This window comes from Melanostigma gelatinosum (assembly GCF_949748355.1).
Source record: "Melanostigma gelatinosum genome assembly, chromosome: 15".
Classification (NCBI taxonomy): Eukaryota; Metazoa; Chordata; class Actinopteri; order Perciformes; family Zoarcidae; genus Melanostigma; species Melanostigma gelatinosum.
In genome coordinates, this window is record NC_136648.1 from 23,008,589 (window position 1) to 23,030,211 (window position 21,623).

Here is a 21,623-nt window from a genome sequence, read left to right on the forward strand (position 1 = left end):
CACAGATCACCTTTTAATAATAATAATAATAATATGTGTGAAGAGACTGTCTGATCACATACAATGTTAATTATTCCTCACAATAATTATTAACAATGATTTCCACAACAATGATGGTAGGAAACACAGATATATTGAAACATTTATTTCTGTTCTTCTGTTTCAACATTTGAAAGTCAGAGGTATCACATCTGTGATATTTTTGTAAATATCTTTCTTTACAGTTTTGTATGAATAAGCACATTTGTAGCATTTGATTCAAAATCACACCTGTTGTATTTTTGTAAAAATGATCATGTTGTGGAATATTTCTATGAATAGTTGGGAGAAGAGTGTCAAAGTGTTATCAAATCAATGTCAAATGAAACAGAGTCTGGATGAACGATCAAAGTTGTAATAGTCAATTTATTTGCTTGCAAGCAAAGAGAACAGTCTCACAGATACATCACCGTCATCTGCAAGAGGTGCTCTGACGACACAGTTAAATGCACGGACATTTATACTTAGCCAGCATGCTGTTACCTTGGTTTGCAAACAAGCATAAACAAAAGAAGACAGAAGATAATAAAAGATGTCAAGGCAGATGTTTTTCTCTGAAGCACAGTGTCCTGTCTTTACGATAACCTGAAGGTGCTTTTAAGGCCTGTTTACAAATCCCTTTGTTATCAGTTTGCCCCACAATAAACCATGGATACACCCAGCCAGATGCTTCCTTTGATGTCACTGTGACCTGGTCAAAGAGTTAAGTCACAGTATTGCAGAGACGGAATGAACCTGTGAACCATCACACATCATATATGCCTGCAGAGGGTCATGCCCTTCAGCTGATGTCCATCAAGGGAAATACCGCAATCATGACCCCTGTGTGTGTCCCCGTCTTTAAAGACAGAAACAATGCACAAGATAACAATTCACAAGATAACAGATAACAAGACACCTGGATCCGAAATTTACTAGAATCATTTAGAAGACACAAGGTTTAGTGCCTGTTCTTCTAAAACTTACATTCTTTAACCCTAAAGCAGTAGACTGACATATTTTCCCACAACAATCACTTCTAACATTTTTTATGAAATCATTAACTGTCATATCTTCAAATCATGTCTCGTTTGTACTAACCACTTATGTAAAAATTTTGAACAAATCATGATCAACAAATCTAAAAAACAAAACAAAAAACAAAATCTAACAAAGTGGGAGAAGATGGGACACATGTGGTCGTGCCAAACAAATAGAAAGCAATACAACAAAACTAGACCTGGCTAACTACCTCTGAAATCAAAACAAACTAAATGCCTTCACATGATTTTCTAACGAAATACATACATACAATACAAAACTGACCAATAAACCTTCAGACTGTATTGAATTGCTGGAAATTTACGGTGGATTTTCAACGGTATCTTACAGTATTTCATAATAACTGTAACATACAGTTTAAATGTTCATCCCTCGCTTGTAAATTAACAGTTAATGCCATTAATTAACAATAACAGCAGACTACTGTAATTTAGCAGCATAATACAGTATTTTCTGTGAAGTGGTGGGAATACGCTTCTCTATACAAGTTCAGTGAATCTCAACCCATCCACATCGTACTGTCTATTGGAGGTTAATGTGTCTGTAATGACGATAGATTATTTGTATTATTCAAACTGCTCATTGCCTAAAAGTCATTTTTGAGTGACACGACGTGACCGACTGCTCATGAACGTGACTTTGGACACAACAGCTTCAGTTCATCCTTCTGAGCAGCCATGTAGAGATCAACGGAGGAGCTGAGGTAACTGACGCTTATCATCCGAAATTCAAAGTCTCCAGTACTGTTTTGTTTTCATGATTATTGAACTGTTAACATCTCAGATAATGTTTCACTTGTTCTGTTTCTTTACTAACAAGAACTAAGAAACGAGATCATACTACTGTATTAGCTTCTCTGCACTGGCTCCCTGTAAAAACTAGAATAGAATTTAAAATCCTTTTACTTACCTACAAAGCCCGAACTGGTCAGGCTCCATCATATCTTAAAGAGCTTATAGTACCATACTGCCCTACTAGAGAGCTGCGCTCCATTAATTCAGGGTTACTTGTGGTTTCTAGTCTTAAAAGGTAGGATGGGAGCCAGAGCCTTCAGTTATCAAGCTCCTCTTTTATGGAACCACCTTCACATTTCAGTCCGGGGGGCAGACACACTCACCACATTTAAGAGTAGGCTTAAGACTTTCCTCTTTGATAGTGCTTATAGTTAGGGCTGGCTCTGGCTTGCCTTGGACCGGCCCTGAGACAAACTGGTATAGGCAAAAACTACAGGGGGACTTCCTACACTGAGCACCTCTCTCCTCTTCTTCATCTCTGTCTGTATGAATTGATGTCACATTAATGCACAGTACTGATTTTGTCTCTTCCCCGGAGTCCTTGTGCTTCCTCTCCTCACAGGTTTCCATGGAGCTTGGTTTCATCTGGACCCTGGTCCTTCCTCCTACCATGGCCCTGCTGACTCCAACTGCTGATATCACTTTTATTATTACTCACATTACTATTTCATATTACCGATACCATTAATGCACATTGTTGACCTGCTTCTTCACCAGAGTGTCTGTGCTTTCTCACCTCACAGGTTCCTGTGTATCCGGGTTTACCTGGACCAGGTGTTGCCTCCTGCCGTGGTTCTGTCATACATTGAATGTGTTGTAATTCACTTATCCTGTTCTACACATGACATGATCTATTGCACTTCTGTCCATCCTGGGAAAGCGATCACTCCTCTGTTGCTCCTAAGGTTTCTCCCTCATTTCTCCCCGTTAAAGGGTTTTTTGGGGGAGTTTTTCCTGTTCCGATGGGAGGGTTCCGGGACAAGAGGATGTCAAATGTGTACATGTTGTAAAGCCCTCTGAGGCAAATTTGTAATTTGTGATTTCGGGCTTTACAAAAATAAATTGAATTGAATTGAATTACATTAGGTTGCTAATATTGGTGGAGCTAGCTCTGTAACATTAGCAAGCTCGAGCTAAATTAGCCTTAGAAAGGTTAGTTAGCTAACAGCATAGCAAGTCAAGCTAACATCAATAAAGTTAATCACCAATTACAGTGTTAAGATGTAACGTTAGTAACCTAACTTTTCTTCACTTGTGCTATTATAGAACCGACTGAAGGACCGCAAACAGGATGATTATCAAAAGGGAGAGCGGACCAGAAATCGCCGACGTGTGTTCAAGACGATGAACAGTTGAGGTAACGCTAACAGTAACGTTAGTGTGTGTTATCCCAGGAGCAACATTAAAACCAGATCAAACTGATTTTAGTGTTGAACGTTAGTCCATTGTGGTCCATTGTCTCAGCTTCATTTCTTCACCTAACGTAATCAGCTCATCACATAGGCATGTCTGTTCATTTAAACTGTATGGTATTGCAGTGGCGGGCCGTGCATTTTATATCTGGGCCTTCACTGCTGTCCTGCAGTTGAACCACCTAACCTCATTTTGACATCATAGCTTCGGGTTATTATTTGTTTCGTGTAAAAATGAAGCTCAACACCGATAAATACACTAACTGCAGAGTGCAGATACATGAATACGTGCACGGCATGCTGCGTCATTAACGGACAATGCATTAAAAAAACTGCGGAGCTAAAAGACGTATTCCACCGCACACTGAAGAGCACGGGCCATTCAAATATTATTCACATCAGAGGGAACAATATTAACCATATCATAAAAACGACACCATAGACACATTAACACAGTAGTAACTAGGGATGGGTATCGTTTGGGTTTTTTCCGATACCGGTGCTAAAACGATACTTTTAAAACGATACCGGTGCCTAAACGGTGCCTGAACCGATACTTTTTTCTTCAAATTGAACAATATATCAAACCACACCTTCAAACTTTTTAACTTCAAACTGTGAACAATATATTAACTGTTAACAGTTTACGTTACAGCAGGGGTTCTTAACCTTTTTGACCTCGGGGCCCAACTTTTCAAGTACAAAGTGTTAAAATTTGTTTTAAAATATTGATGGTTTGTTCAGTTGTAGGTTGAAAGAGACGCGATTTTGGTTACTTTAAACGTATTTCTCCAAAATCATATTCCGCTGTCCGTTCATATGTGGTCTACACGAAGACGTTATTTCAACGCATTCAATATCTCATATAAAACGTCGTAAATATGGAACTGTAGACTGTGTGCTGTCAACAAGAAGCTCAGAGGACATCATAATGAGAGCAGAGCACATCATGTCTGCATATGTTCACTAAAATACAACTCTGTGTTTACTGCTGGAATACGCATGCGCACAGACTCTGCATTGTTCTAAGTTAGAGGCTTGAAACACACAAGGTTTGAGCTAGCTAGCTCTTACTGAGTGATGAGGAAGTGAACGAGCTGACGGCATAAACGAGGATAAACGAGGAATAAACGAGGCTTCACGCTAACGACGTACTCTGTAAGTACTTGAACTACTTTATTCCAGTATTGCAAACCGAAATATTATTACCATACCATTAATATCATGTTATGATCATCATGCGGGCGAGGCTGCTAGCTCGTTAGCATGTAGCGTTAGCAGGTTACGAACAGAAACAGCAGACATGTGTGTTAGTTAATGTACTGTACTAACGTTAATAGATCATGGTCAAAACATTGTTGTTTGGGTTATGGCAATATATAAACAATATTGTGTAATATCGAGGTCAGCATCGCTCCGTTGAAGACACGTCTATGGTCTCCGGTGTAGAGACGTTCAAAACTGGTCTAAGTCAATATGTTTTTCTAATACTTGTTTTATTTACAGATGTCCAGCTTGAAAATATGGCAGATCTCCTGAAACAGGCTCCTGTGTGGCTTTGAAAACGACATTTAAAGAAGGAAAAGGAGATTATGTTTTTATATAAAGAACATTGTTATATTTATATTGTGCTTTAATAAATACAAATGAACTGTTGCTGTGTCACTTGGTCTTTTGTCCTGTAAGTGGAAACTGTTGATGTGTTCTATACCCAGAAGCACTGTAAGCATTTCGGCGTTGAATACACGGTTAAAACACGGTGAGGTTGAATACACGGTTAAAACACGGTGAGGTTGAATACACGGTTAAAACACGGTGAAAAGTGAAAGGTTTTTAGCCGACTATTTGTAGACGTTGATTCAACGCTCACGTTTAGACCAGATATCAACGTGCTGTCCAATACTGGCTTTCAACTGATAAATGTGGATGTGGTTTCTTAGTAAGCCTCTAAATCATGATATATTAGTATTAGCACAATGTAGAGGACGAGAAATTATAGTATTGCAAATCACGTTTAAATCTGGTCTAAGCGTGAACGTCTGTTCAACGTCTACAAATAGTCGGCGAAAAAACTCACTTTTGAACCTTTTTTTCAACGTGTGGGCATAGACATCTTTTGAACCAAAAAATGCTCACTGGGGTAGGTCATACAGAAACAGAGCAGTGGGCCTTTGGAGTCAGTAAAAATTTAAGATTTTTGTCCGCATAAAATAAAAAAGTATCTTTCAGTATAAATAACTGCCGGTGGCTGTATCTGTACAGGTAAAGGACAGTATAGGGCTGTAACTACACTATCAGTGAACAACTGCCTCAAATTTGAAGAAGATTGGACAAAGTATGACCATTCTACAGAGTTTCTTCCATGAAGAGATCCAGGCGGAGCTCTAAGAGGACATTTGGAGACCCAAATGGACACATGGTAACCACATGATATTCTGACACACTAAAGGTGTTTCTCCCTTTATATTTTGATATTATATTATTTTCCTTTTATTTTTAGCCTTTGCAAATTGCAAAAACTATGTATATATGGTCGAAGACATGGTGTGCGAGTAGCGGACTTGGCTGCGCCGAGCGCACGAACGAGAATGAGAATAGCTCAGTTACGCAAACGTTGGTTGACCGCTTATGGAAGAGGAGGATAAGGTTTGTACTATAAGTACTAGCGTTTTCTGAAGGCAGTAGCTCCATGGTAACATCCGCTAGCACGTTGTCGGGTCTGTAATGTGTCTTTTTCCGTCGAAATGCTGCAAGATACGACTTGCAGCGGTTATGGCGACTTTGGACAGTGTGTGTGTGGGCTCCTTTTGTGGAGAAACCATAATAAATAAAAGAAAATCGATGATTTCTTTGCAAAGATGAGGATTTTGGGCATGCTGGGATACCAAACACGGACATGTTTTGTGACGTATTTGCGCAAACAAGCCGTAGGAACGGAAGGGGAGGGGATCGAGGATGCCGGTGTTGAACAGGCAAAACCCTTGTTAAATAAATGAGATGATACAATGTGATGATCACAAAGACATTTATTATCATGTGTATGTAAACCTGCATACACAACAAGAAGCTCAACAGACTTTCCCACGAGCGTTGGATGTTTCGTCGCAACGTGTCGCTTTAGTTTCGAAGGCTTCAGTGCTTCGTTTGATAGCATTAGCCCACATTCCACACACTGAGCCCTCGGCTCTGCCTCGTTGCCTCCGTTCACAAAGCCGTACTTAAGAAAGTCAGGGTTGTACTTGCACACACATTTAGACTTTTGGGGGGTATGGCACCACTGTCGTCTTCATTTTTTCTTTTTAATAACTTATCCATAACTTTCGCTACAGGCTAGCGGCTAGCTGAGTGTCTTCTTCTGCTTATTGCAGCTTGTTAAACAACTGACTGACGCATTAGCGCCACCAGGTGGTGGGAAGCTATATTGTAACTGAGCGTCTCATGGATAACAGTAATATCTCTGGTGTCTTCAATTGATAACCTATGCGGTCCCGCGGCCCACAGGTGCAAAACTGAAAGTTTTTCGCGGCCCTCTAGGTGGCGCTCGCGGCCCTATCATGGGCCGCGGCCCTATGGTTAAGAATCACTGCGTTACAGTATACTTAAATAAATACAAAACACACATACACACTCTGTACACACACTACAGCTTCAAACTTCAGCAATTATTTTGCAGAAATATGAGCACATTTGCCTTCTCTGGCAAAATACACCTATTAATTTTACCAGTTGGTGGCGGTAATACGCCAATTCATCGTTTGCCAACTGCCACTACACCTCAAAGAAGAAGAAGGTTTCGCGTGCCTGTGGATGTTGTGCTTATGAGCGCCAGCGGCACTAAGTACCCGGATGTCGATGGAGGAATTCAGTAGGCTGCCAGCCATTTGACAGATCTCGGTCTCGTTTTTTTTTTTTTCAATAAATCATGGCCGATGCTTCGCCAGAATGATGGAGGGGTTTGTTTCTAAGCGTGCACGGTTCGTCCGGTTGTAATAATACTATGAGTGAGGAGCGGAGGACCGAGGCTATCGTTACCTGCTGCCAGGACAAAGTCATCAGAGTAGTGTAAAAAAACTATTTCAATCGGCTCAGGCACCAAAAGGAAGCACCGAAATCTGCGTTACGTTTCGGTTCGGTAGATACCGGTCGTAGAGGTATCGGTGCCATATTGGCACCTGGTTTCGGTACCCAACCCTAGTAGTAACGCCATCACTCTCTCCAGGAAATACACGAAACCGTAGTTATTGTTCGTGCGGATTTATTCATCTGTCAACACCGAGAGGGAAAATGAGTCCACTTGAAAACACATGAATCTTCAAAGATGATCAATTAAAGACTTTAAGTTAAACTTAACTTTAAGACTTTGCATGGAGTACATAGGGTACATCCCAGTGGCGGGCCGTGCATTTTATACCTAGGCCTTCACTGCTGTCCTGCAGCTGAAATACCACCTTATAACCACATGATGGCGCCACATTTATTTTTAGCTTCTAATGCTGTAACTATGTACGTATTCGTATAAAACTGTTCGGTACGAAGCTTACAATACTTTTGAATAGTACTAGAGTATTTGTAAAATACAGAATCTTAAATTCAGGAAAATGTATTGTTTTCTGCGCTCATGGAGGACAGTGGTTCTCAGCTGGTCTGGCTGTGGGACCCACCATCATCCCTTAATGACAAGCTGCGGCCCAAAGCGTCTATGATTTTACTTTCACAACTTGAACATTATAAGTACTACCCTGCAATGTCTTTCCTCGTCTCAGTCCCCTGTGTCACGGTGTGTACATCTCACTCGAGTCAGGAAACTTGTCAAAATGCCCATATTTGATTGGCTGAGCTGCATCACGTGATGTGATTCACAACGCCGACTAAGCCTCTGCTGTTTCGTTTCGTTTCACGATAGTCACGTGCTCGCCCACTGACCAATCACAGCACGCGCTGTACGTCATGCAGAGCTGCACATGGAAACTGAGCGGCACGTAATGCTGACGTAGCTAGAGGCCGGCTAGCAGGCTCCGACACGTCAAAGAATACGCCCAACATGTCAAACTAAAGATCCTTTCTACATGTGTGGCCACAGCTAAAACCACCATAAAAGGTGTATCCTGTAAACCGGTGAAGGGTTTGTAATCTGAAGATGAAGGTGGTGTTACAGCTCCGGGAGGAGACACTGGATTATGTGTCTGTGTGGCTCCCTCTTTGTGTCGGGATTAGGGACAGCGCTACAAAACACATCTGCACATGATGCGTTCCCAGTGTGTGTAAACTACAGTTGGAATTGACATCACAGGCTTATCAAGCTATTGTGGAAGTCTCATTCTTCTTTTTTTTGGGAATAAATAGTGACGTCTCCTTTCATCCCCCTCAGCTCTATTCTCTTATAGAGACAAAAATAGTTTCCACACAAACATTTCGTGTTTCCTTTCAGGTTGGATTTGTATCTTTTGTAACGTGTCCAAACTCGCGCTACATTCTCCCCGCAGCGTTTAGCTGTTCCCTACTGATTCAGACAGGGCTAAGCAATCGCCACACAATCCGCATTTCTCCAGACCATCATTCTTGTTTGTAAAAGAAAACAGCCCAAACTGATTCAATTATCCGGACCCTAACCCCACGCAGGACGGGATGCTTTGTAATTAGAACCGTCACATACATTCACAACAAAGCATGACAAAACAATCCAGCAACGCTCACATTAAAGAGCAAGGGCCATTCAAATATTATTTACATCAGGGAACAATATCCATAAACAACACGATAGGCAAAATTAACACACTGCAGATATAAAGAAAACAAAAGCAGTTTCACTAACCAAATGCTGTTCTATTTAAATACAAAGTCCATCCTCCTGTCTTTGATTACAAAGAGGTCAATAACTCGGCTGTGCAGTACATCCGTGCGTTTCAGTTCCAGCAAGAGGTCCTTTTCAGTATTTCCCTATTCTTCTGAACTTTTTCATTGCGGAGCCGTTTCCCTGCGAACTTGTTCGTTGATCTGGAGATCCACTCGGGTCCTTCCAAACGTTTTTAAGAGCACCGTAGCTTGTACGTGTCACGCCGTACTTTGGTGTCATGTAGCGGCTTTGCTCAGGCAGCTCAGGTTACCAAATCCAGCACGGCTCCATAAACCAAGACGTTCAGTCGCAAATAACAGGCATTCCCAGCAATACAATTTGCAGCTCTTCTTCAATCCTGTCAGCCAGGAATACCGTTCATAGTTTGCCGACTAAAAGTGGCGCACAAATCCTTTTCCTGGCTGTGTCAGGGCTGCTAGCTGTGGTTTTGGCCGGTTATTTCTTACAATGTCCAGTTTGTCCGGAAATATCCTTCTTGAGAAAGGCGTTCCCAGTAACTCCGCCACTAAATCAGCTTCTCCTCCTTCCGCCATTTGATGTTAAAAAAACAAAGCGAAGTAAACAAAAAACTAAAAATGCCATCATTTCTTCTATATCTTTCCACTTGAACTCTGACTGCTAACAACCTCAGTTCTGCTACAAGCACAAGTTTCACTTTGGTCACGTGCTCGCCCACTGACCAATCACAGCACACTCTGCACCTCGCGGCAGAGCTGCACCTGGACATGAGCTGCACGCAATGCTGATGTAGCTATAGGCCGCTAGCAGGCTCTGGCACGTCAAAGAACACGGCCAACATGTCAAACTAAAGATCTGATTGGTTGAACACTATGACAATCAACAATATCGTCCCCATTCACTTAAACTGCACATGGATTCACTTGTGAGTCTGCAGGCCTCTGGCTCTGTTCTACCTAGAGACACAGAGGTGAGATCTGATTGGATAAAAGCTCTACTTAAAACAAGCTGCACTGGAAGCAGAGCAACTGAGGAAGACAGGAGCTGTGCAATGAGAAAATAAGATAATGGGGAAATACATGAAGTGTATTTAAGAAAAATGATTACATTATAAAATAGATATAGCTTTGTGATTCTGTTTAGGCCAGCAGAGAAGGCCTTGCAGGCCCTGACAGCCCACCACTGCAGCAATTAAGAGAAAAGAATAAAACAACACAATATTGATTCAATTGATTCAACTTTAATCAATGTAAGACATATACAAATTACAATTACGATTGAAACAAAGTAGAGGCTTCTAGCAGGCCAGACATTTTCGAAGTACATTGTTTTAATTAATTAATTAATTAAACATTTTAACTGTTTGTAGTAAAACTGAACAACATTGAGAAAGAGTGTGTGTGTGTGTGAGTGAGTGAGTGAGTGCGAGAGAGAGTCCTGCTGCTGTTTAAAACCTAATCCCGGCCACCCAGCGCTGTAATCTGGCGAGGGGGGGGGGGGGGGGGGGGGGTTTCGCCATTCGGCAGATTGACCATGAGGATGCTATGGAGAGGGATGAGGGCCAGAGGGTGATTACTCCCTCTGTGTGATGGGGGGGGGTCTTATATTTAGCTTTTGTGTTGGAGGATGTATTAAAATACTGCAGACGCCGTTCAGCGCCTCTCTTCATGTGAGGCGTGAAGCTAACATGTTTAGCCACAGATGGGTGCAACATCAACAAATTCAAGTTCAATGTTTAGCGTCTGAAATGTGAATTATTTTTCTTTACAGTCACGCTGAAGAGGCTCGGTGCAAGCTGCAGCCCCATATCATACCTGCATTCATAGAAGCTAACACTTTTTAACTTTTTGGGGATAGACATCTGTAGCTAGCTTTAGCACCGTTTGCTAAGCCTCTTTTTTTCACGGGATATTCAGAGAGATGCTCCCGTTAACAGGCCAATATTTAGCTTGTGCACTTTCATGTGAGCATGGTGTGTTGGTGACACACAGGACTGACGATAGGGATGTTGTTCTTGCACTTTCAGCAGACTTTGGGTCCTTTTCTTTAGAGACAACAGTAGCTGCTCAGTGTGTCAACCCAAAACATGTAGAGAGATAACATTCATAACGTTTCGCTTTAACTGGCCTACTCAAGTTACTCCGTAGCCGCTGAGGCGAGTGTGTCTGTTCATTTTTCAGTCAGAAGTATCTCAAACCTCCGAGCTGCTGCTGTTCTGACTGACAGACCAACAGACGGCCAAAGAGGCTCCATGAACCGACCAATTCTCTCCTGTGTGGACTCTCATGTGTGTGTGTAAATTTGAACTATGGTTAAAAGAGTTCTGACAAACTGAGCAGCTGAAAGGTTTCTCTCCTGTGTGGACTCTCATGTGTTCATGTAAATTTGAACGCTGGCTAAAAGAGTTCTTACAAACTGAGCAGCTGAAAGGTTTCTCTCCTGTGTGGATTCTCATGTGTCTCTTCAGATATCCACTCTGGCCAAATGTTTTCTCACACTCAGAGCAGCTAAATAGTTTCTCACCAGCGCTACATCTTGAATCACTGACAAGGACTTCATCAGGTTTCACAGAGTTTAAACCTGACTGAGGTTCTCTGGTCTCCTTCCAATCATCACTGTCATCAGTCTCAGAAGAGTCTCCAGTCTCCAGTCCTCTCCATCAGCATCCGTTTCCATCTGTTCAGTTTGTCTTTGATGAAGCTGTGAGGACGGAGCTTCCTCTTCATCCTCTTCACTCTTCACAGGAGTGAATGAGAACTTGACATCAGCCTCCTCCAGCCCTTGAAGCTGCTCTCCCTCCTGACTGGTCCAGAGGTCCTCCTGTTCTTCTTTAATGTGTGGGGGCTCTGGGTCCTCCTGGTCCAGACTGGAGCTCCACTCCTGCTGCTCAGGGGGAACCTCTCCTTGAACCACCAACAGCTGCTGGACGTCTGCAGGAAAACAGTAAACACACACAGAGACGTTACAAAGAAATATTAGTATTGAGAAAATTGTCTCCTGAACATACACTTTTATTTCCTGCCATCATTCCCTCTGAGACTCCCTGTGCACAGTTACCAAACAGACATGCCGACACAAAATGTAAAGACACAACGCACAGCAGCCATGAGGTCCTGAAGCGAGCAAGAAAGATTGTAGCTGACCCCTCTCACCCTGGACACACACTGTTCGCACCCCTTCCATCTGGTAGGAGACTGAGGTCCATCAGAACCAAGACCTCACGCCACATGAACAGCTTCTTCCCGTCCGCAGTCGGGCTCATTAACAGAGCCCGGGTCCCCCACTGACTCGGTCATCCCCAGGACAATTTCCTTCCCTCCCTACTACTCCCCTGCACATAACTTCATATTTAAATACACTTGTCACTTTTATATTACGCTTGTTTACAGTCCTGTTGTCTGTTTGTCGTGCAGTTTATTTAATATTCTTTTAATATTCTACTGTACATTTCAATATGTTTCTATTTCTTGCACGGTTGATTGTTTATTGTGCATTGTCTAATGTTATGCACCACCTGCCATGACAAATTCCTTGTATGCTACATACATTGGCAATAAACGGTTCTGATTCAGATTCTGATTCATCAATAGTTTACATGGCAAACAAGTGTGTCACTACCCAACATTGTTAAGAAGTATTCAAAGAATCTGCATCGTCCATAAAGTGCGGCTGAGATGTGATCATGTGGGCAGTTATAGTTGACTAATGTACGTAAACCTGCCACCTAGAAACAGTGATAGAACCTTCAGAAGCAGCCACAACGTAACTGTGGACGTGACCATGAACATATGAATCATTTTAGAATTCAACAAGCTGCAAAATCCATGTGGTGTTATCAAAGAGAACAACGTGTACATATCTTCTGTCATAAAGAAGCTGAGAGAATAAACAGTGAACCAACCTGCTCTGTGTAACCGGAGCTGAGGGATGAGAACAGCGTCCAGTTGTCTCTGTTGTCGCTTGTTCTCCTCTTTTGATCGAGAAAGTTCCTCCTTGTACTCCGCTATGGTTCTTTCAAACAGACCAAAGATCTCCTCAGCAGCCGCAGTTAGTCGCTGGTTGACGAAACATCTCAGCATTTGGACTTGTGGCTGAAGTCTCTGTCGTTCTGGAGAGCAATTCATGTTTTGTTGCTTTACATTTTATCTGCGGACTTAACAATAGTTGTGCAGAACAAAATAGTAGTGATGTTACGAGATGTGCCGACGCTTCGAAGCGTGTGTCAAGTAATGGAGGGGGCGTTTCCTCGAAGCGCGTATCGAGGCTTGCTTCATTTAGGGGAGGAGCCACAAATGATGACGTCCGAAGCCTCGCTGCCCGGCTGTACCACGTGACTGCTTCGGGAAGTGGTTCAGATTTTGCCTCTGGAGTACTGGGAGAGGCAAAAATTCCTGTATGAAAATTTATATAGACTTGCTCTTGCGTTTTTGTGCACGCCAGCATCTTCTGTACCCTGTGAAAGGGTGTTTTCAAAGGCCGGAGAGGTTGTGTCAAAAAAAAGGAATCGTTTAAAACCAAAAACTGTTGAGAAACTGTTATTTCTGAATAAAAATTAATAAAATGTCCCCTGTCCTGTACATCACTGTCCAAGTTACACAAGCATATTCAGTCCCCTCTTCCTAGTTCCACAAGCACTTTCACTGTCCTCTGCCTGCTTAAGCCCATGCCATTTTCCTAAAGTGACATAATAACATTATTACACAACCTGCCATATCATGATACTACCATTTTGGGAAAATGTACACACACAGAATACATTAAAAAAATATTTTATTATGCACATATGTCATAATTTATGTACAGAAATGATTTGGTCATACATTTTTGTAATTCCGTCATTCCCAACAGCCACAAAAATTCAATGCATCACATTATGTGGTTCAGATACAGCTGCCTGTGATTATACACTTGGCCAGTAGGTGGTATCTTGTGCACATGAAGCTTCGAGTAATGAACCCTTTCTCGAACCAGTTGGCTGAAGTGTTGCGATGCCTCATGAGGCTTCATCTCGCCATCACTACAAAATAGCATTAATAAGAAAAGGAAAGTCCTCCGTTTTGTGTCCGTTCTCCTCAAAGCCACTAACTGACTTCAGACGGCCGCTCTGTAGGTCTGATAACCCTGCTGGACACGCCGCTCACTAATCGCTCCAGTAACAGCTGCTTCCTCCGCAGAAATGGATAATTTAACTGGAAACAGCTGCTAGTAAAGACAACAACGTCCGCAACACCTGTACTCAGTTGTCCATGTTGAATTAACCTGGTAGTCGATCGGTAATCAAGGCTGTTGTTTGTGATCACGTGATAGGGGTGTGACGAATCAGGGAAGGACACGTCATGACTGCTAAGAACCAATCAAGTAGCGAAATCAGGTGTGGATTCTCATGTGTTCCTGTAAATGTGAACGCTGGTTAAATGTTTTCTCACACTCAGAGCATCTAATTCATTTTAATGTATTACCGGCAAGTTTTATTACAAGGTTATTTTATTCATTTTATACATTCATTGTCATACAACAGTACAACCAAATGTCAATTGCAGGCCCATTTTGATACATAAACAATCAAATATCGTCAAAACAAAAAAACTGATCTGGCGTACGCCACAGCTGATTGACCGTTTAACATGTTTCATTCATGTCTTCCAGTAAGTAATTGGTAAACCTGCAGAGTTCGATTTTATTACTAATAAAGCAGCCGAAGCAACAAAAAAAAGCTAAAACAATGCATGTATCTTTTTGTTTTCGAATACTTGTAATCCTTCTAGTTTAATTAACCTGAACAAGAAGTTACTTGTATTGAATATTAAGTTCTGTCTTTATTAATTAAAGAGTCATTTTTATGTCCAACATTCATTAATTGACAAAATGATTCAGTATGCAAGGGTACCTATGGAGAGTAACCTTATCCTTCACTTTTTTTGAACCAGTGCAATTTAGCGCTGTCCATTTTCTTCTCCTTTTTTGAGTATGCACCTTTTACTGAATACATTTATATTAGGGTTTAATGTCAATGTTTTTATTCCACCTCAGTTAGCCTACTAGACACCTCCACAGTGGTGGAAAGTAACTTGGTTATTCAAGCACTGTACTTACAGATTTTTTTATTGTTTTTTTTTTATTTGTTTGAGTTAATTCTGGAGTGATAAAAACATGGTGGAGACTATATACAGGGGACAGTGTGAGATACTAGTGGAAGGTGGTGTTCAAGTGATATAAGTGGGGTACAAACAGAGTGAATCTGGTTATTACCTTTTGTCCAAGATGCAAACTTAACTGTATTCCACAAATCTAGTCTTAAGCCTAATCATATCCTCTATGATTATAATAAATGTGAACTTTAAGGGATGAGGGGGCCCAGACAGGAGCCAGACAGCTGCATGTGCTATTGCTATAGCATACAGCATGTCAAATACAGCCTGACCCATACTACAGTTTTCTGGCATATAACAATATTGATTTATTTAAAAAATTGATAACGATGTATCGATTCTGCTGGTATTCATTTTTTCATAAGGATCCCTTCAATTTTGAGTTGTGGCCAATATTTGCACTGAGCAGTACATTTTAGAGTATATAAATGAACGTTCTCTTGTGTAGGACCATGTTTCTTGTGTACATCTGTTCGTGGTCTCTTAACACACACACACACACACACACTGACACCGATCCGCTTTCAGCCCAAATCGACCCGAAACTCATGTTAAGTCACAATAAATCTTCCTGCGTCCAGCGATTTAAGATGTTGACCTTTGTCACGTCAGCACCATCTCATTTCCTGTCCGTGCAATTTAGAAAGGCACAGATAACCCCATTAATCTACTACGCGTTCATTTTAATCCCACTGAATTACAAAGAAAATGTGACCCTTAACTGGATTAAAAGAATGTATAGCATGTAGCAGTCTGCATCACTCTCTACTATCGATAGTAGCCGTCACTCACTTCCTGTGTGAACTAAACTAGAAATGCTTTAAATCTTTTTTAAATCTAATTTGAAGGGCAGCATTTTCATCTCACCTGTTTTTCAGGTCGAGGGACGAATCTCAAGGTTTTGAATGCTTTTCTTTAAAAGCATTAGATTGATTGGTTGATATCTTTATTTCCATGCCATAGCGGGCCCAACCGGTTCATGAGTGCAGTTCAGAGCGGTTCATTCTCTGCTTAGGTAGACATTACTCCACTATATCTTTACATATATACCAACATTTGTGCTATTTTAATGCTCTACATTTTGAATTAAGCACCGTTTACATGCTGTATGCCAACGCAATAAGATTCAATCAACGACAAAAGGATCTGCAAGAGGTGTCTTTGATGCTAGTACCCCCCCCCCCTCAACGGGAGCCTCCCGGCGAACCGCCAGGCTTATCGGGGTGCAGGCGATGGTATGTGCGGATTAGCTCTGGATCCATAATCCGGGAGCGAGGAACCCAGCATCGTTCATCCACACCATACCCCACCCAATCCACGAGGTATTGGTAACCCCTACCCCGTCGGCGGACATCCAGGAGACGGTTGACCGTGTAAACCGGACCGCCTTCGATGAGTCGGGGGGGTGGAGGGGGTTCGGCCGGAGGGTTCAGAGGACTGGAGTGAACGGGTTTGAGCAGAGACACATGGAAAACAGGGTGGATCCTCATGGATTGCGGGAGCTTGAGCTTGACCGGGTTGATAACGGAGACAATGGGGAATGGGCCAATGAATCTGGGAGAGAGCTTCCTGGATTCAGTGCGTAGGGGTATGTCCTTGGTGGAAAGCCAGATCTGTTGGCTGGGAAGATAGGTGGGGGCGGGTGTGCGGCGGCGATCAGCCAGATGCTTGTTCTGTTCAGAAGAACGAAGTAGGGCGGCACGAGTGTCTCTCCAGACTCTTCTGCATCGGCGCTGGTTGATCTGGACAGACGGGACGGAGATCTCGACCTCTTGGCTGGGTAGAAGGGGAGGTTGGTAGCCAATGGAGGCCTCGAAGGGGGAGAGACCTGTTGCCGTGGAGGTATGGCTGTTGTGTGCGTACTCTATCCAGGCCAAGTGACGACTCCAGGACGATGGATTTGCCGCCGCTACACATAGGAGCATGGCTTCTAGCTCCTGGTTAAGCCTCTCGGTCTGCCCATTGGTCTGGGGGTGAAAGCCGGAGGAGAGGCTAGCAGTGGCACCGAGGCTGCGGCAGAACGCCTTCCAAACTTGGGAGGAGAACTGAGGACCCCGATCAGAAACAATATCCATAGGGATGCTGTGGAGTCTAAAGACATGTTGAACTAACAAGTCTGCTGTCTCGCGGGCCGACGAGAGCTTGGGAAGGGGAATAAAGTGAGCCGCCTTGGAAAACCGGTCCACGATGGTCAGGATGACCGTGTTGCTCTCGGAGGGGGGAAATCCGGTGACAAAGTCCAATGCCATATGCGACCAAGGCCTGTGGGGAACCGGCAGAGGTCGTAATAGTCCGACAGGGGGTCTGTGCGAGGCCTTGTTGCGCGCACAGGTGGTACAGGCCAAGACGTAAGCTCGGGTGTCATTGTCCAAAGATGGCCACCAGAAGGAGCGCCGGAGCCAGTTGATCGTGCGTCTTATCCCAGGGTGGCCGGAGAGACGAGAGTCATGAGCCCATTGTAGGACCTGGGAACGGACGGAAAGGGGAACGAACAGACGCCCTGGAGGACCACCTCCTGGGTCTGGCTGGGTCTGCTGAGCCTCCCGCACTGCAGACTCTATCGCCCAGGTTAGGACCCCTAGGACACAGGCGGGTGGAACAATCGTGTCTAGCGCTGGGTTAGTCTCGTCTGGGGAAAACTAACGAGAGAGGGCGTCGGGCTTGATGTTCTTACTCCCTGGGCGGTAGGTGATGGTGAAGTGGAAACGGGCAAAGAACAGAGCCCAGCGGGCTTGGCGGGAGTTCAGTCGCCGGGCAGAATGGATGTATTCCAGATTTCGGTGGTCGGTCCATACAATGAACGGGTGGACTGACCCCTCCAACCAATGTCTCCATTCCTCCAGAGCCAGCTTGACGGCCAGTAACTCCCGGTTGCCCACATCATAGTTCCGCTCGGCCGGGGACAGGCGGCGAGAGAAAAAAGCACACGGGCGGAGCTTAGAGTCAGTGGTTGAGCGCTGAGACAATGCCGCTCCTACTCCGGTGTCGGAGGCGTCCACGAACTGGCGGCTCTCATCTGGCTGCACTAGGATGGGGGCTGAGGTGAATCATTCCTTGAGGATGTTAAACGCTCGGTTGGCCTTGGGGGACCAGGAAAAATCCACCTTAGAGGAGGTGAGTCTGGTTAGGGGTGCCGCCGTCTGACTGTAGTTCCGAATGAACCGGCGGTAGAAGTTTGCAAACCCAAGGAACTGTTGGAGCTTCTTCCGGTTAGAGGGGACCGGCCCATCGGTGACCGCCCTCACCTTCTCCGGGTCCTTGCGAATCTGACCCTCCTCAATGATGAAACCCAGAAACTGTACGAAGGTGACATGGAATTCACACTTCTCGGCCTTGATGAAGAGCTGGTTCTCCAGTAAGCGCTGAAGGACCTGACAGACATGGTGGCAATGTTCTTGTTGGTTCGAGGAGTAAATCAGAACGTCGTCGATGTAGACAAACACAAACCGGTTGAGAAAATCCCTGAGCACGACATTCACCAAAGCCTGGAAAACGGCTGGTGCATTTGTAAGTCCGAATGGCATGACCAGGTACTCGAAATGTCCCAGGGGAGTGTTGAAAGCGGTCTTCCACTCGTCCCCCTCCCGTATCCGAACCAAGTGGTAGGCATTGCGGAGGTCTAGCTTGCTGAAAATCGTGGCTCCAGGTAGGGACTCAAAAGCAGAGTCGAGTAGGGGTAGCGGATACTTGTTCCGGGTGGTGATCTGGTTTAACCCTCGGTAGTCGATGCAAGGACGGAGACTCTTGTCCTTCTTGGCTACAAAGAAAAACCCTGCTCCCACCGGGGAGGATGATGGGCGGATAATTCCAGCAGCGAGGGAGTCTGTGATGTAGGTCTCCATTGCCTCGCGTTCCGGTCAGGAAAGGTTGTATAGTCGGCTGGAGGGCAGCGTGGCGCCGGGGAATAGTTCAATGGCGCAATCGTAGGGTCGGTGGGGTGGCAGGGAAAGGGCTCGTTCCTTGTTGAATGCCTCGCCGAGATCTGCATACTCCACGGGGACCGAGGTGAGATCAGTTCCAGTTGTAGGGGTGTGGAGAGAAGAGGTCTGCCGGGGAATGGCGGACTTGAGGCACCTCGAAAGACATCTAGGGCTCCACCCGATGATTCTGTCTCCTGCCCAGTCTATCTGTGGGTTGTGGTCCCGGAGCCAAGGATGGCCCAGAACCAGAGGTGTCAGGGCCGTAGAGAAGATGTAAAAACGGATCTCCTGTTGATGGTTTCCTGATACAAGCAGGGTAACAGGGCAAGTCCGGTGCGTGACATTGGTCAAACGACTTCCATCCAGAGCGGTCGTCTGAAGAGGGCATTCCAACTCCTCCAAGGGAATCCCATGAGCGAAGGCCAAGAAACCAAGAAACTCTGTTCTGCTCCAGAGTCAATGAGGGCCAAGACTGGTAGAGCACCGGACGGCAGGCATAACTTAGCTGGTAGTGTGAGACGGGACTTGGAACGGGGAAGTCGGGTGGAGTCGCTCGCCAGTCCTCCCACTCCTACTGGCGAGCCCTCTCTTTTGGGCGCACCGGACAGACAGGGATACGGTGACCCGGCTCGCCGCAGTAGAGTCAGGCTCCTGAACGGATTCGTCGCTCCCTCTCTCCCTGAGACAGATGGAACCGTCCCACCTGCATGGGTTCCTCCCGATACTCGGGAGAAGGTGCCGGAGCAGGCGAGTGCTGGTGGCCTGGGCTGCGGTGGCGAGGGGGAGCTGGGACCCAGTGACCGGAAGTGGTTACTGGCTGACGAACCGGAGCCGGGAACCTGTTGTTACGCGCTCGCCGACGTTCCTGCATCCGAGTATCCAGTCGGATGGTGAGAGTGATCAGGTCCTCCAGCTTCCTCGCCTCCTCCAGAACAGCAAGCCTGTCCTTTAATTCCTCCGACAGGCTGCTGAGAAAAACCCCCTGTAGCACCCTCTCCTCCCAACCGGACTCAGCAGCCAGGATGCGAAAGTCGATGGAATGTTCCGCGGCGCTAGCAGAGCCCTGACGGAGGCGGAGGAGATTCTGAACAGCGTCCTGAGAGCATGTAGGGTGGTCGAAAGCTCTCCGAAAGGCCTCCAGGTACTGTCCAAAATAAACTGTATCTAACGGGTTCTGGGTGAACCAGGCCTGGGCCCAGTCGAGAGCACGGCCATGTAACAACCCGGTCAGATAGGCAATCCTCAAGCTGTCCGATGCAAACGTGCGGGGCCGCTGGTTAAACACAAACATCGTCTGGAGCAGGACACCTCTACATGCCCTCATGTCTCCGTGGAAAGGTTCAGGAGATGGACCAGATGACTCACAGACCAGTTGCACGTCCCCCGCCGTAGAATCCAGGGGGGAGGGACGGGGTTGTGCGAGTCCCTGCACCATGCTGCCGATCTCAGCCACCTGAAATCCGATGGCTTGCTGGGATCCCCGCATATCATGGAGCAGATGGTGTTGCTGTCCCAGAAGAACTCCTTGGTTTGTGATCGCCACCTGCAGGGGATCTGCAGGTGGAGATCCTGCTGCGGCTGCTGGGTCCATTGTTATGGTCAGTCCGTTCTGTTATGATGTGGGGTGTTTCACGGACCCAAATGCAGACTCAGACAGCAAAGTTCTATTTCAAAACCAAGGTTCGTTTATTTCTCTCAGTCAAGGGAAAAAACAGGAAATGGACAAAGTCAATAGGAGGCGTCTCCACGCCTCCGCCCGGTTCCAAGCCGGAGAGGGACTAATCCTGTGGAGCGGCAGACGAAGCCGACAGGCAAACTGTCAAACGTCACTACGGAGGCGCGTCCTCGCGCTCCGCTCGAATCCTTAGCCGGGAAGAGCCCGGTCCGCGTCCACGACTGGCAGGCAGGCTGGATCGTCTGTGTGACACCCGAGGCTCGACACAGGAACGCCAAGACTAAACAGTTGATCTCCGAGGAACGAACTGGAAGGTTTCTACGTACAGGTGAAAACCCGAGGCTCGACACTGTACAGCAGGCAGGTTGAAGAAACGAGAGACAACGTTTGTAACGGGTCTTCAGAGAGTGAACAGCGGGACTACTCACGTGTCGGAATACCAGGTAGGTAAACGGACGGACTGACAACTGGGATGAGAGTGACAGGAGTATTTATGTCAGCTGGAAGCGATCACCGGAGATGAGGCACAGCTGTGCCTACGGAGAGAGGCGCGGCAGTGGGCGGGACTCCTAGGAGGACACTACTGAGGGAAATACAGCAGAGTTAGACACAAATCCTCACAAATAATGGATTGAGTTGGGGTTCTAAAAGTTAAAGGTCATACATCAGAATGTAGATGCTTACATTACACCAACATCTAGAGTGTGTAGTTGGGGTTCACAGGTCTACTGTCGGTTAAAGGTGTCAACCTTGGTGTTCGATAGAGATACATTATTGACAA

At 45.1% G+C, this 21,623-nt stretch overlaps 1 pseudogene across 1 annotated transcript; it reads right to left on the reverse strand.

The window, feature by feature from the left end:
- Nucleotides 1-11,278: 11,278 nt before the first annotated feature.
- LOC306789148 lies at nt 11,279-12,205 on the reverse strand (annotated as a pseudogene). The gene is made up of 3 exons: nt 12,197-12,205; nt 11,431-12,095; nt 11,279-11,317 (listed from the first exon to the last, which is right to left on the reverse strand). The product of its transcript is annotated as an uncharacterized misc_RNA (transcript).
- Nucleotides 12,206-21,623: the final 9,418 nt, after the last annotated feature.